Source organism: Parasteatoda tepidariorum, chromosome 2 (genome assembly GCF_982258835.1).
Source record: "Parasteatoda tepidariorum strain Cologne lab strain chromosome 2, Ptep-v5.0, whole genome shotgun sequence".
NCBI lineage: Eukaryota > Metazoa > Arthropoda > Arachnida > Araneae > Theridiidae > Parasteatoda > Parasteatoda tepidariorum.
In genome coordinates this window covers 27,534,868-27,548,614 of record NC_141756.1, presented here as the reverse complement: position 1 = coordinate 27,548,614, position 13,747 = coordinate 27,534,868, and positions in this window count along the sequence as shown.

Sequence of the window (13,747 nt, the reverse complement as noted above, 5' to 3'; positions counted from 1 at the left end):
ATAACAAATTTGGATTGATCACAATGAGGAGAGAAAGTTAACAACTTCTTTCTAGGGTTCTTCTTGTGATAGTTATAAATGAAAGATTTTAACTCCTTCCATCTCGATCCCGTGAAAATGGCGGGGTGAGGTTTCGCGCTCTATTTCTCAATCCCGTGATGTTTCCGGGCTGGAGTGTTCGGTAGCAACGCGCCAATAAGAATAAAACTAATTCATTTCTTTTGCCCGAAAAACATTTTATTTCTCATTTTGCACACCAGACGGCAGTACCAGGATATTTTTAAGGCAATTGTAGATAGTTAGTTTATTTTAAACTAGATGTCAGCACTAATCAGGGCTTCAGGGATAAAAAATAGACACTTTTATGATCGTTTTCTTGGAAATTAAACGATCGTTAAGGGGTTAAAGTTGTATAGTGATCTTGATGAAGATAAAAAGCTTTTAACTTCCTGCGATTGTTTTATTCGATACTAATTTTACACGAGTAAAAAAGGCACCATTTCTAAAAGCTTCAAGCCTGTTCTTTCGACATGTGATAAAAGTTTTGCCTCAGAAAATCTTCAAAAACATTTGCAGCTAAAAGAAAGATTGTTTACATAGGGTTAGAATAAAAGTTTTTCCATAAATATTTGTCCAACCTCTTTTCGTAGTCGTTATATATAGTTAATAAGAAAAATTATACTAAGTTCTTCGTATTATGGAACACGTATTACATTCCAAAGTATTTTTTTCTGAGTTTAATTTACTATTTTCAAATCCAAATAATCGTTCATTTTGTTACGATTAACATATTAACAAAATGTTCATGTAATTATTAGATGAATAAATAATTTTCTCTTAAATATCAACTTTATTATCGTATTATTTTATAATGAAAAACAAAGATGGAATAAAGGCAAACACGAAGGTTGGTGAGCGCAGCCTACTAGTAAATTAAAATGATACTAAAAAACTTTTGACAGTAATACAAAGAGTTGATAAATAAAAAAAACTGCAAAAAATTATATTCTGCGTAAAATAAACTAAAAACTCGTTAAAAAAAGGCATAGTAGAGATAAGATAACTCTAACTATGTAAAGGTACAATTGTAAAAGTACGATATCGCGTATCGAAATGTCACATGACGAGAGAAAAAACACTGTAAAAGATAAAGATAACTTTTTTCCTCTCTTTCAGAATGGAATATTCGTTATGCTTATTAATTTCAATCAGATCTTATCAATTAACTTCAAATCTTTTTTAAACTTGTTTGGGATATCGTACTGAAAATGTCGGAAAAGGAAACGAGTGAGTTCATTTTCACCTGGAGAATTAAAAATTATTCTGCTTGCTACCAAGCAAAGGGTGAACATATTGAAAGTCCCGCTTTCACAGTAGAAAATTTGCCTGGAAGTCTTTGGTATTTATATTTCTTTCCTAAAGGAGTCTCTATATTGGAAGGAAGAAATCACGTTACTTTTTGTTTAAAATGGGTAGGACCTGGTGGTACATTTTTGACTCCTATTGGTTTCAGTTTAGAAATAGTCGTTGGATCGGACATCGTTTTAAAACGTATGGAGTGCAAGCACGAGTTTACAAAGAAACATAATATTTGTGGCTGGATAAAATTCATGAATATCGAGGAATTAGCTCAGGGAATAGAATTTTGGAAAAAGGATCTCTTAACTGTACGATGTCGGATGAAATGTGATAAAGTGAAAAAACAAATAATTTTTGGATCAGATGCTTCCACTATAATTGATGTAAATCGACGCTTTTTGGGATGGAATGTTACAACTTCATTGGAACATTCTGAAAGTTTAGTTTTTCCCTTTTCCGATGAATATAGTTTTGAAATCACTTTAGCATCATTTGTGGAAGGTTTAAAAATTTTAGTTCGATTAAAAGAACGCGATGAAGATTTATCTCAACCAATAACGTTTAAAATAACATTTTACGATAAAAAAGAATGCAAAATCGTTTCGAAGCATGCCAAATATTTATTTAAAGATGCAGAAGAATGGGAATTTCCCAATTTTATTTCAAAGGATTTGCTGGAATCTTGCAAATTTGATTCAAGTAACTACAAGTTCAAATTGGAATGCGAAATTTGCGTCATAAAAAATAAGATATCGTTTAATGATGTTGAAAAATTTCATTTTAATACTTCAAATGTCAGATGTGTAGATACCGAATCCAAGGTTTCCCCCGTTACAGCCATGCAAAATGATTTCCGAAACCTCTTCGTAAACAAAAAGTATTATGATGTAACTCTTAAAGCTGGAAACGAGGAATTTCCTGCTCATAAACTCGTCCTCAGAGTGCGCTCACCCGTTTTCGAAGCCATGTTTGACCAAAACATGTTGGAAAACGAAACTGGCGTAATCAATGTAACGGATATCGATGGAAAAACCATGAAATCCTTTCTAGAGTTTCTTTACACTGAAAATGTGGATAAAATGGATTTCGAAAGTGCCAAAAATTTATTACTTGCTGCCGATAAATATCAAGTACCTTCATTAGTGAACGCGTGTGCTTCTATTCTGGAATCAGTTTTGTCGCTAGAAAACGCTCTTGAAACTATCTCGATTGCTGATTCTGTCAACTGTGAGTGCTTGAAACTGTGTGCATTAGATTATATAATATCTAACGCCGGTAAAATATTGATCGACCCCAATTGGAAGCCCTGGATCAGAGGGAATCTTGAACTAGCTACTGATATCTTATCCAAAATGTCTACTGATTTTGTAACAAAATACATTTGAAATTACTTAGTCTGACTTTTTCGGTAAAAAGAATAATAGTTTTGCCAATTTCTAGTTTTAGTTACAAATCTAAAGTTTCATTTGAATTCAAACAAATAAATTACAAATCTAATTATATATTTTATTTTCCGATTAATACCAAGTATTATCATTAGCAAACGAGTATGTTTCTCTTTTGCAGTTTCCTTTGAGTTTAAACTAATAATTTATCTAATAAGATTTTCTATGAATGTGTAAAAAATGTTCTTTAAAAATTCTATTGTTTAATCAAATGACTGTAGTTAAGATTTTTGAATGGTTTTAACAAGAAATTTTGAAATTTATTTGTTTATATTTTAAATTTTGTTATTATATTCATTTTTTAATCAAAGCAATTATGTTAACAACCTTTACTTTTAGTATTTAAATCAGCACTAATACCAGTAGTTTTTTTATTACTCATCACATCTTATTGCCATCAATAAATTTTATTAAATGGAATAAAATTTCAAAGCACTGATGTCGTAAATTTCTTGAAAACGACTTGTTTTCCTGTACGATGTGATGTACGATGTGATCTTGACATTTTCAAATCAACATTATTTAAAAATTGAATAACCGGAGAAATATTGAAATAATTAAAATTATACATAAATTTGTTATATTCATTTCAAAAAAGTAAAATGAAAAATATGTATTTTGATTAATTTTATTGATCAATTAAAAATATGTTCATATATGTATGCCGTTTTTAAAAATAAAAAATTAGGTTAAATTTAGAATTTTTCTTTATTTGTAGCTTTAGTAAACGTACAGTATTTTTAAAATCAATTTAAAATGTAAATTTAATGAAAACTTGGAGGAAAAAATAACACAATTTAAATTGCATTTTAATTCATTAATATTAAAAACTCCATTAAAATTTTCATAACTTCAGTTTTTTAATCATTGCTTGTGATTTCTTTTATAAAATGTTCTATTTTCTTTTCTTTAACGACTTTTTTTTCTACAGTTTAACGATTACACTCCAATTTTTACTTAGCTTTCTTCAAATATTTTTTTTGTTTTAATGGTTGAAAATATGATATTTGATATTTAACCTAATAGTTTTCTGGTAATAAGGCCTTCATAAGCCTGCTTCATTTGTCCCTGGCACTTCGCTAAAACAATGTTACTCTATTTAATCATATAAAAATATTGATAAAATTAACGAAATTCATTAAACAAAATAAAACTAATGATAAGATGTATGAAATCAATTTTATGATGAGTTGGATACTTTATATGGAAGAGAAGTGATCTATTATCTAGCAATAATTTTTAATACCATCTCCATGGTATTAAGAAGTATTGAGTTTAGTTTTGAAATAAAGATATAATTTCTGTATATTACATATGATTTAGTTACATTTTACCTCCATATGTAAATTCTATTTTAAAAAATACATGGAGAGCGCTGCTGTTTTGTTTGTTCACCCTTGCGTGACATTTTGTTTCGCAATTCATGTAAGTTATGTAACATTCCATACTTAGTTCGAAAATTATTAACTGTTAAACTTGTTAAAGCTACCATGCGATCCGCTCTGCAAGTGGAAGAAATGCAAATAAAGAGTTGAAATTTAATTTGCTTAAGGGGCCATTTTTATTAACAAAGTTTATAAACAAATTATTATAAATTTTTTAACAAATTTCAAAAAAGGTCCGCTTATTATTTCTTACTAGAAGTTAAACAACAATTCTCGAACTTTTAATCATGAAATGTTAATTTTGTTTATTCATCATACTCCTTGTACAATTTTTCTAGTAAACGTTCGTAATTATAAAGCAAAATATAACGTTAAGTTCAACGCTCGAAACAGCGACTGCGTTAGCACGTTTTATTGCAGAAAGAAATGAAATATTCATAATTTAACTTAAAATAATGTAATCAACGCAATTACAAATTTAAAATGACACGGAACAGTCAAATCCTTCCTTGGTTTTGGATAGAATTGCTTCTACCTCTTTATTTCTATGTCTTTTGAGATTTTTTATGTGCAGTTGCGAATAAGTCTTAATCGATTACATAAATAAATCAGGGCTTTAAAAGGACGCTATACCAAGGGAGAAAATATTCATCGCAAATTCTCTTCAACTTCCATAAGTAATTGGAAATTTAGAGAGAGAGATCAGGTCAACCTAGAGTAAGCCCTGAAATTTCACGTACTGAAAACAAAAATTTTAAATATCAAAAGAAAAACCGATTGAGAGAGGGTGACTAAGTATTGAAGAACTCAATTTTTCTATACTTTAACTTTTAAATTTCTTAAGTATAGACTTGAAATTTTAAATTTTTAGTTACTATGGTTACAGCCGGTACATTTCAATTGCTTAGTAGTCATTTTTTCCTAAAATCTAATAAATCAGTGATTGATATCGATAAGCATTTTCCTTAACAGGAACTTTTCGAAATATTGTTTGGATTTGAATTAAATATATCTATACATTAGAAATAGCCTATCTAGTATATATTAGAAGTTTATTCAATTACAAAAATATAAATGAGTGACAAAATATACTTAAACATACTGAACTTAAGGAACCATATTTAAAAGTATTTGGAGAGGCTAAATACAACTAATGTATACATTACAACTTTGAAATGTGTGAATTGTTAAAAAACGTTCCCTTCACGTGAATCTTTTCCATCATATTCATGGAATATGACCGATCAAAATTTTGAATGGAGACATAAATTATTTTACTGAGAATTCTAAATTCCTTCTTGAGTCTTTCTGCATTGATGCACTTACATTGTAAAACGATTTTTAAGAAAATAATGGAGAAAAGTAACACTTTGTTTATTTAATTTAAATCACCACTCTTTTTTGCTGACTTGCCATGTAGCAAACTTTTTTTTGGGTCTACTTAAGCTGTTGATTTGCAGATTAAGAGAATTTGCAATGAAATGTTTATCCCGCGGTACAGCGTTCTCTTAAAAAGTTTTGCTACACGGTGCTTATTCACTCTTCCTGAAAGGTTAAATTTGCTTTCCCAAGGACATAAAACAGATACAATTTAAATGTTTACAATAATGTAGACGCTTTTTTGAAAAGCTTACTTTTGAAGTAGAAAACAGTTTCTTAAATATTTCATTATTCTGGAGAATTTCGACAGCTAAAGAATTTTTAAAAACTTCCAGTCTTAATCAATGTTAACGTCAAACGTGTTCCGTACTTGGTGTTTCATAATAACCACTCTGATTTATATTTTTTTAGGTACTTTTAAAACAATTAACTCAAAAGAGTTAACACAACAAAGAAACACAAATTAATACATATCTTAACGAGGAAAGAAATGTCGCTGCAAGTTTTTTGAAATGTCGCAAATGTCGCAAATCATCGAAATCTGATTGAGGGACGAAAGAGGTTGAAAAGCAATGTAGCTAGCTTTGATGCTTTTCTTAACAGTGATTCGAGAGATTTCGATTTCATTTTTTTTTCCTCCTTTAAATATTAATCTGTAATCTAGAACGTGTATACTTTCAAGGACTCAAAATATATATAATAAAAGCAGAGATTATGGAACAACCTTGTTGTCACTCAGCTGCGATGGGGCACTGTCATGGTGAAGGTTTATGGCTCGATCCTCAGTGGCGATTTGAACGCCGTTTTGCTTCAGATCTATGGGCACCTGCTTGTCTGGGACATGAAGATGGCTGTTTGCTGTGCCGTACACATTACCTCAGTTTTGACGAACGTTAAACAACCATATACTGTAAACAAATACTATAAACAACCATCTAGATGCGGAAACTGTAGACGCCTTCTTTCCGAACATCTGGGCCCAAGCACCAGTGACCCATGTTGATGAAATTGCAATGGCCCTCATATCCCAAATCGGTGAGATTATCCTGCACTAGTAAATTATACAAAACTAATCGAAATAAAGTTCACCCACCATATTCCGCTGGGTGAAACAACAAGAATTGCATTTTTAAGAAATCCCTCGCTTGAGTGTATATATATATATATATATATATATATAATAATAATAAATAAGTAAATACAAGAAGACCTTTTTTTTGGTTGTTAATTTTTATAATTTTCCCATGCACAAATCCATTTCAGGTAAATCCATTGCCAAAATTATTTACTAAATAATCTCTTTGTTAATTTGTATAATTTTTCCATGTGCAAATCCATTTCGGGCAAATTCGTGGTTAGAATTATTTACTAAAAATTCCTTTACTAAATTATTTCCTTTGTTAATCTATGTAGTTTTTCCATGAGCAAATCCGTTTCGGGCAAATCCGTGGGTAAAATTGATTGCTAAAAATTTCTTTATTAATTTATACAATTTTTCCATGTGCAAATCCATTTCGGGCAAATCCGTGGCTAAAATTATCTACTAAAAATTTTTTCTTTGTTAATTTTTCCATGTGCAAATCCATTTCGAGCAAATCCGTGTAAAAATTGTCTATTAAAAATTTTTTTCTTTGATAATTTAAATAATTTTTCTATGTGCTAATCTATATTGTGCAAATTCGCGGCTAAAATTATTTGCAAAACAGGCAATTTATGTTTCTCTATTCTATTTTATATTTTTTCTTAAATAAACATCTATCTTTTAAAACTATTTATGATCAATTTTTAAAATTATCCAGTATAATATTGCCTTGTGCACATCCATTTCGGGCCTATCCTTGGTAACTAACAAATCAAAGCTCAGAATAACAAATCACTTCAGCAGTGCAGTAAGAACGACACTTTAAAGCCCTCTTGTTACACTCAATTTGCGCTTTTGTTTTCATCTTTTGTTTTCATATTTTGTAATCTGTCAATCTTTCTGCGAAAACATTTTAAATCATTCTTGAAAAATTTTCTGTCCTTGAAAGTTGATCTGATTTTGCTACTCGCTTTATAGTCCCTTTTAAATGTTTTTTATTTTATTTTATTTTTTGTTTTTACATGCTATTTTTACTTTTTGTGATCTATTTTATTTGTTGTTATTTTAATAAAAAAAAATTTTTGAGTGCTCCTCACACTATTGTATTAATATATTTTGCTTTCGCTTTATTGATACAATATCAGAAAGCACTCTTTTTTGCGGATATAATCGTGTGGGCTGAAGAAAAGATTATATCTTTTTCTTCCCGGTTTTATTTTTCCGGTTTTTTAAATAAATTTTCATCCATTTTTTTTTATATATTTATTATATAAACTGTTGTTTGTTATTTTTTACTTATTATTCCCCCCCCCCCCTTTTTTTTCATATGTCTATAATTGTTCTTTGTTTTATTCTTCATTTTGAACTTTCTAACTTCATTTTGAACTTTCTAATTTAATCGTATAATTTTACTTGAAAAAAAATAATAAAAATGAAAGAAAAAACTATTTTTAGACTTTTTTTAGGTGGCTTGGGATACCTTTCGAGGAAAAAAAACTATTTTTTCTTATAAATTATGTCAGCTCCCACATTAAATATTCTTTACTGGAATGCGTGAAACCTTAAAAATGAACGTCACTGCGTGAATCAAAACATATGCCGGCCAAGTGGCCGAGCGTTTAGCGTGCCTGACTGCGAAGACAATGGCTGCTGTTTCGAATCCCGCTCTGGGCATGATTATTTCTCTCTATGTGTTGTCCTCTGTTCTGTGTGATGTGTAAGTGTAGCCCACCCTAGGTGTCCACTGGTTAACATTAAATGAGCAACACTTCCGGCGTCTTCCCAGGTGAAGTACGTAAAAATTCAGTGCCTGACATTAGAAGAAAAAAATATTTTTTCGCTACCGTCCAAAAACCTTTCATTATCGTCGGAGCACACCGTGCCTAGGGCTCGGTCTCGTCCTCTCAAGCTGCTGACATTTTCCTTAACTGGATCTTATAAAATAATATCAATACCGTAAACCGGGGCGAGTCTACCCATTTTAGTTTTATTTAATTTTCACTATTTTAAATTGCAAATAAAAAAAATTTTACCGACGGAGGACTTAGTTCAGACTCTAAGGAAGATGGTGCTGTAGTAGTTTGATTCGTTTTTATTTATTTGGTGTCTTTTTAACCGACCTGTTTAAACGTCTTTTGAGAGATTTGCATTGAAAATCAGCAAACTTTTAGTTGGTGCGGGCGAGTCTACCCATTCGTATTTAGTTTTAATAAAGCATAATAATATAATTTAGAACTTTGTTTATATTAAAATCAAGTCCTTTTAAATGAATTTGAGTATATTCTTTTAATTCTGCATTGATAAATTTATCATTAATACGAAAATTTATAGGTTAAATATAAATGTAAATATAAAATATGTTTATTTTACCTATTTTTTCAATTTTTATATTACAAAATTAACTTTTTTTATTTAATGCAAGGTTAATAAATTTTCATTTATTATTACAGATAGTTCGAAATTATATTCATACGAAATTTTTCATGATTCCCAATGTTTGAATTTCGATTTTGTTAATAATCTTTAATTATTATTATTTATTAATTATTTAATTGTAAATTTATATTAATTTTAATTTATTTTTATCAACAATAATCAGAAAAAAATGTTATTTTATAATGTGAATGATTATAAAAACAAAACTGTGATCCAAATGTGATAATCGATCAAATACTCAATTTGTGTTATTTTATGAATAAAAAAATGGAATATATAATAAAGTTATGAATTTTACTTCATAAATATCCTATATAGTAACTAAAATAACGATTTAATAGTAAAATTTGATTATTTACAATGTTAACATTCATTTTAGTAGAATGGGTAGACTCGCCCCATACGAGAGATTTGTCAGCAGTTCTATAAAAATATACAGTAACAGCGTAACTGTTAATATTTTCTAAAATCGATTTCACAGCTTTAAAGAAGGATAAATAGCGATTCCGAAACACCTATTAAAAGCCTTTTTTCTTTAATATTTACAAAAGTTTGACCACTTGAAAGTTGACAAACTGAAAAAATGGGTATACTCGCCCCGGTTTACGGTATCCTGAACACAAAAGCCCCTACCCTTTTCCCCCGAACTTTTCCAGAAATCTTCTTTCTCTGCCTTTCCAGACCCTATTGATCGTGATCATCTCCCCGTATTAACTAAAATTAATATTTCATGAAACAATCTTTTCTCACCGCCCCCGTAGCTTCATTTGCAAAATGCACAAAACGCAATCACTCACGTTCTGTCTGATGATCATTTTATAGCAAGAACACGGAACAAAATTTGCAATATTGTAGTCAAAGATAATACCAGCATCAAAAAACACTTACCTCATCCCACGACCAAAAATGCTAGTTCCTAGTAGGTCAAAAGTGTAAATTTTTGCGGTAGGTTGAAAAAAATAAGTCTCACCAACACTTTAGCTCAAATACAAACAATGCTCCTCTCAACTCCTCCAATGCATTAAAAGCAGAAAAAGAAGTTATTGGGACAACATTTGTGTCAATTTAGTGTCCCCAAAAAACATATGTAAAATCCTAAAAAGCATCTCGACGAGAAACTGCTCATATCCCTCCGGAAACCTGATTTTAGCCCACCAAACGACAGAAATTACTAACCCAATCGACCAAGCTAGTTTTTTCAATGAAAATCTCTTTCCTACTCAAAGCCCTTCCCCAATCCCTTCCTCTCTATTAGGATCAGGTAACAATGATTTGGATACTTTTTTTCTTGCCTATAGAGTTAGCAGCAGCTCTACATCGAACGAAGAATACAGCTTCCGGACCAGACCTCGTTCCGGCAAACTTCATTAAATTCTTTTACTCTCGCTACTCTAATAAGCTAAATAACTTCTTTAATGATATTCAAGATACAGCCAGCAACCCTAGCTCCTATCAGGGCTAAAGAGAATAGAAGGGCTGGTTCACTCCTTTGTTGTATCTCTCGCCGCGCCGATCCTCCGACGTCACTCTAGTGACGTCACTTTGGCGCAAAGCTCGCACTTTTACTTCAAGAACGGAGCGTTTGGCCTTAATAGCTCTAACTAATATTGGATCATTTCTTTTTGCGAGATATTCTAAGACATTTGTTATTTTCTATAATGACTTTCCTCAGTTTTTGCAGTGAATTTACAAGAATTTAAAACTATTATCGAAATGCCAGTTTGCGCGATTGCAACTTGCAAATATTCTGATATAAAAACAAAAGGAAAAAGTATAATTTTTCGCGTGTTCCCTAAAGTAAATGAACAACTATGTAAAGAATGGATTCCGAAATGACACAGTTAATATAAAACGGCAATACGTTTATTCTGTCGTAAAGAACTTTTATAAAAATTCATTATCTAAATTGAAACCGCCTCGTTACTTCATAAAGAAAGGCAGGTGAAAAGAATTAAAAAATAGATAAAGTCAAAGAAAATTAAAATGTAAGTAAAGAGTATAAATAAAATATATAGTTGAAATTCTCCTAATTTCATAACATATTTTTTAATGTAGTTATTCTAAATATTTATGATTTTTTTAAAAAATTATATTATCTTCAATTTAACTATCTATAAATTATATCATCGTAAATTTAAATGTCTATAAACAATTGTAAAATTTCTAATGTCATTATGAACCTAAATTATTATTTTGTTTCAGTAATTAGCGTTTAAGGTTGATGTTTCCTAATGATTAAGTATGAACAAATTGCTATTAACGACATATTTTAAAATCAGGGATTCTAAATTTAACTTAACTTATCTTTATAAAAGATAAAAAAAGTGTCGATATATGCCTTCATTTTTCTTAATAGTTAAAGTTAAAACTGAACTTTTTAAAATAAAGTATTTATCGTGTCATTTTCACCAACTAGCAAAACATTTTTATAAGTTTACAATGGTATTTTTTTAATATAATAACCAAGAAAGTTTTTTTTGAACTATGTTTATGAACGGAAATAATGTGTTAATTACGTAAAGTTTGAAGGCTAATAACCAGAAAAAGTCTAACTTATTTTTACAAAGAGAAAGATGCAAAGTTATCATATCTTTGCTTGCGATCTCCGAGATCTGTGGACACAGTGACGTCATGAGAAGGGAAATCGTAGCTTCAGCTCTAAGAGCGGAGTGAACTAGCCCTTGTATTCTCTTTAGCCCTGAGCTCCTATACCCAATCAAAAATTGTTCCCATCCTAAAACCAGGGGAAAAAACCTTATTAATTCACGGTTATCGACCGATTGCTCTCACCTCTACTTTTTCGAAAGTCTAAGAACACATGAAAGGCTCCTTAATTTTCGCCTCCAACAAAATTGACGTCTCTCCACACTGGCTTCCTGCCTTTTCGAGACAGCGATACAACTCACTCTATACATTACCATACATACTAGAAGCACGTGAATTGAGAAATCACAAAATCTGTTTAGCACTCTATCTGTTTTCCGAATACCATAACGTATGGACTGATGATCAGCTACCAAACTGCTCTCAATCGCCATCTCTGGAAAACGGCGCTCTTCTTACAAAACTTTCACTCTAACAGAACCTTCTACATCTCTTGGCACCACACCCAGTCTAAGGACTTCCAGCAACCCCAGGGCCTTCCGCAAGGCAATATCCTCTCCCCCTTCTTTTTATGTTGTTGTTGACGTATGCCTGTCCCAGACCGTCGCCAATAGCCCAATGTGCAGCTCTAGTGCGACGTAAATTAACAACAACAACAACAACATGAAAATCTTTTAAAAACACTTGGTGTTCTTTTTGAGTTTAACTAAGTGATTCTAGTAACAAACCCACAAATGTCAAATTAATACAAAATTATTTTTTTTTTTTAATTTCATTGATACTAGCCTTCCTAACCACCTAGGGAAAAGAGTGTTTCCGTTTAGAGTTTCCACTGTTGAATGTTCGCTCTCCAAAAGTGTTGGAACTATTGAATTTCGATTTTGAATTCTCAGAAAACTGCAAACTTTGCATTGAATTAGTTCTTGACGATCATTTTGTATCTTCACTTCTTCATTATCACCAATTCAACTTCTCCAAAAACGTACTGGAACTGCAAAATTCTATACTTCGATTTCTCGGAAAACTTAAAAATTTTGCATTAAATTAGTTTAAAGTTTCTTCATTATGATCATCTTGTATCTTTACTTTACTATCATCATCAACCGAACTCATCATCTTCCACCGAATTCCCCCTTACAGCACAGAGGATAAAAGCGAAAAGCAATCTTCCTCTTCCTCCAACCCAAGAACCCCATCGGATTCACGGATAGACTGGCCAAACAAGCATCCAACGCACCTCGAGCCATTGTATTTATCTTCCCTGAATACTTGTCATATTCAGCTTACTTAGACTGAGAGCGCGAACTCAGTAACCTCTGGATTAACTCGAAATACTGCTAACGCTTGCCCTTTGGTCACTCTGTTAATGAAACTTCTCTAAATCAACTCCCAAACCCAAAATACGACAATTTAATCCCACATCTCCGAAATAACATTATCCAATTAAATACAATATATGCAAAGATAGGACTCGTGGACTCCCCTTTGTGTGATCATTGACGCTTCCCAGAATCGGTTTACCACTTCTTCTTTGAGTGCAAAAGATTCGAAGTTCTGCGTGCCTCATTCGAGATATTCTCTCTTTCCTCTCACCATCTTCTCAACTATGACGTACGTGAAAATCTTTTTTAAAGCTTTGTGTTCATTTTCATTTTAAGTAGACTATTCTAGACCCCAGCCTAAGGACCTCTAATAAACACAACAACAAAATTTTAATTTCATTGGTGTTAGCCTCTTTGATCGCCTTTGGAAAAGAGTGTTTTCGTAAAGAGTTTTCCTCGGATAAAAGTGTGCCTCTCCAAAAGTAATGGAAATATCAAATTTTGATTTTGAATCCCCGGAAAAATAAAAACCTTTCATCGGATTAGTCCTTTACGATCATTTTAAACCTTCACTTCTTCATTATCTTTAATTCAACCTCTCCAATAGCGTATTGGAACTATTAAATTCTGTACCTTAATTTCTCGAAAAACTGCAAATTTTGCATTGTATTCTTCATGAACATCTTATACTTTCAGTTTTCCATCATCATCATCAACTCCACTCATCAACTTCAA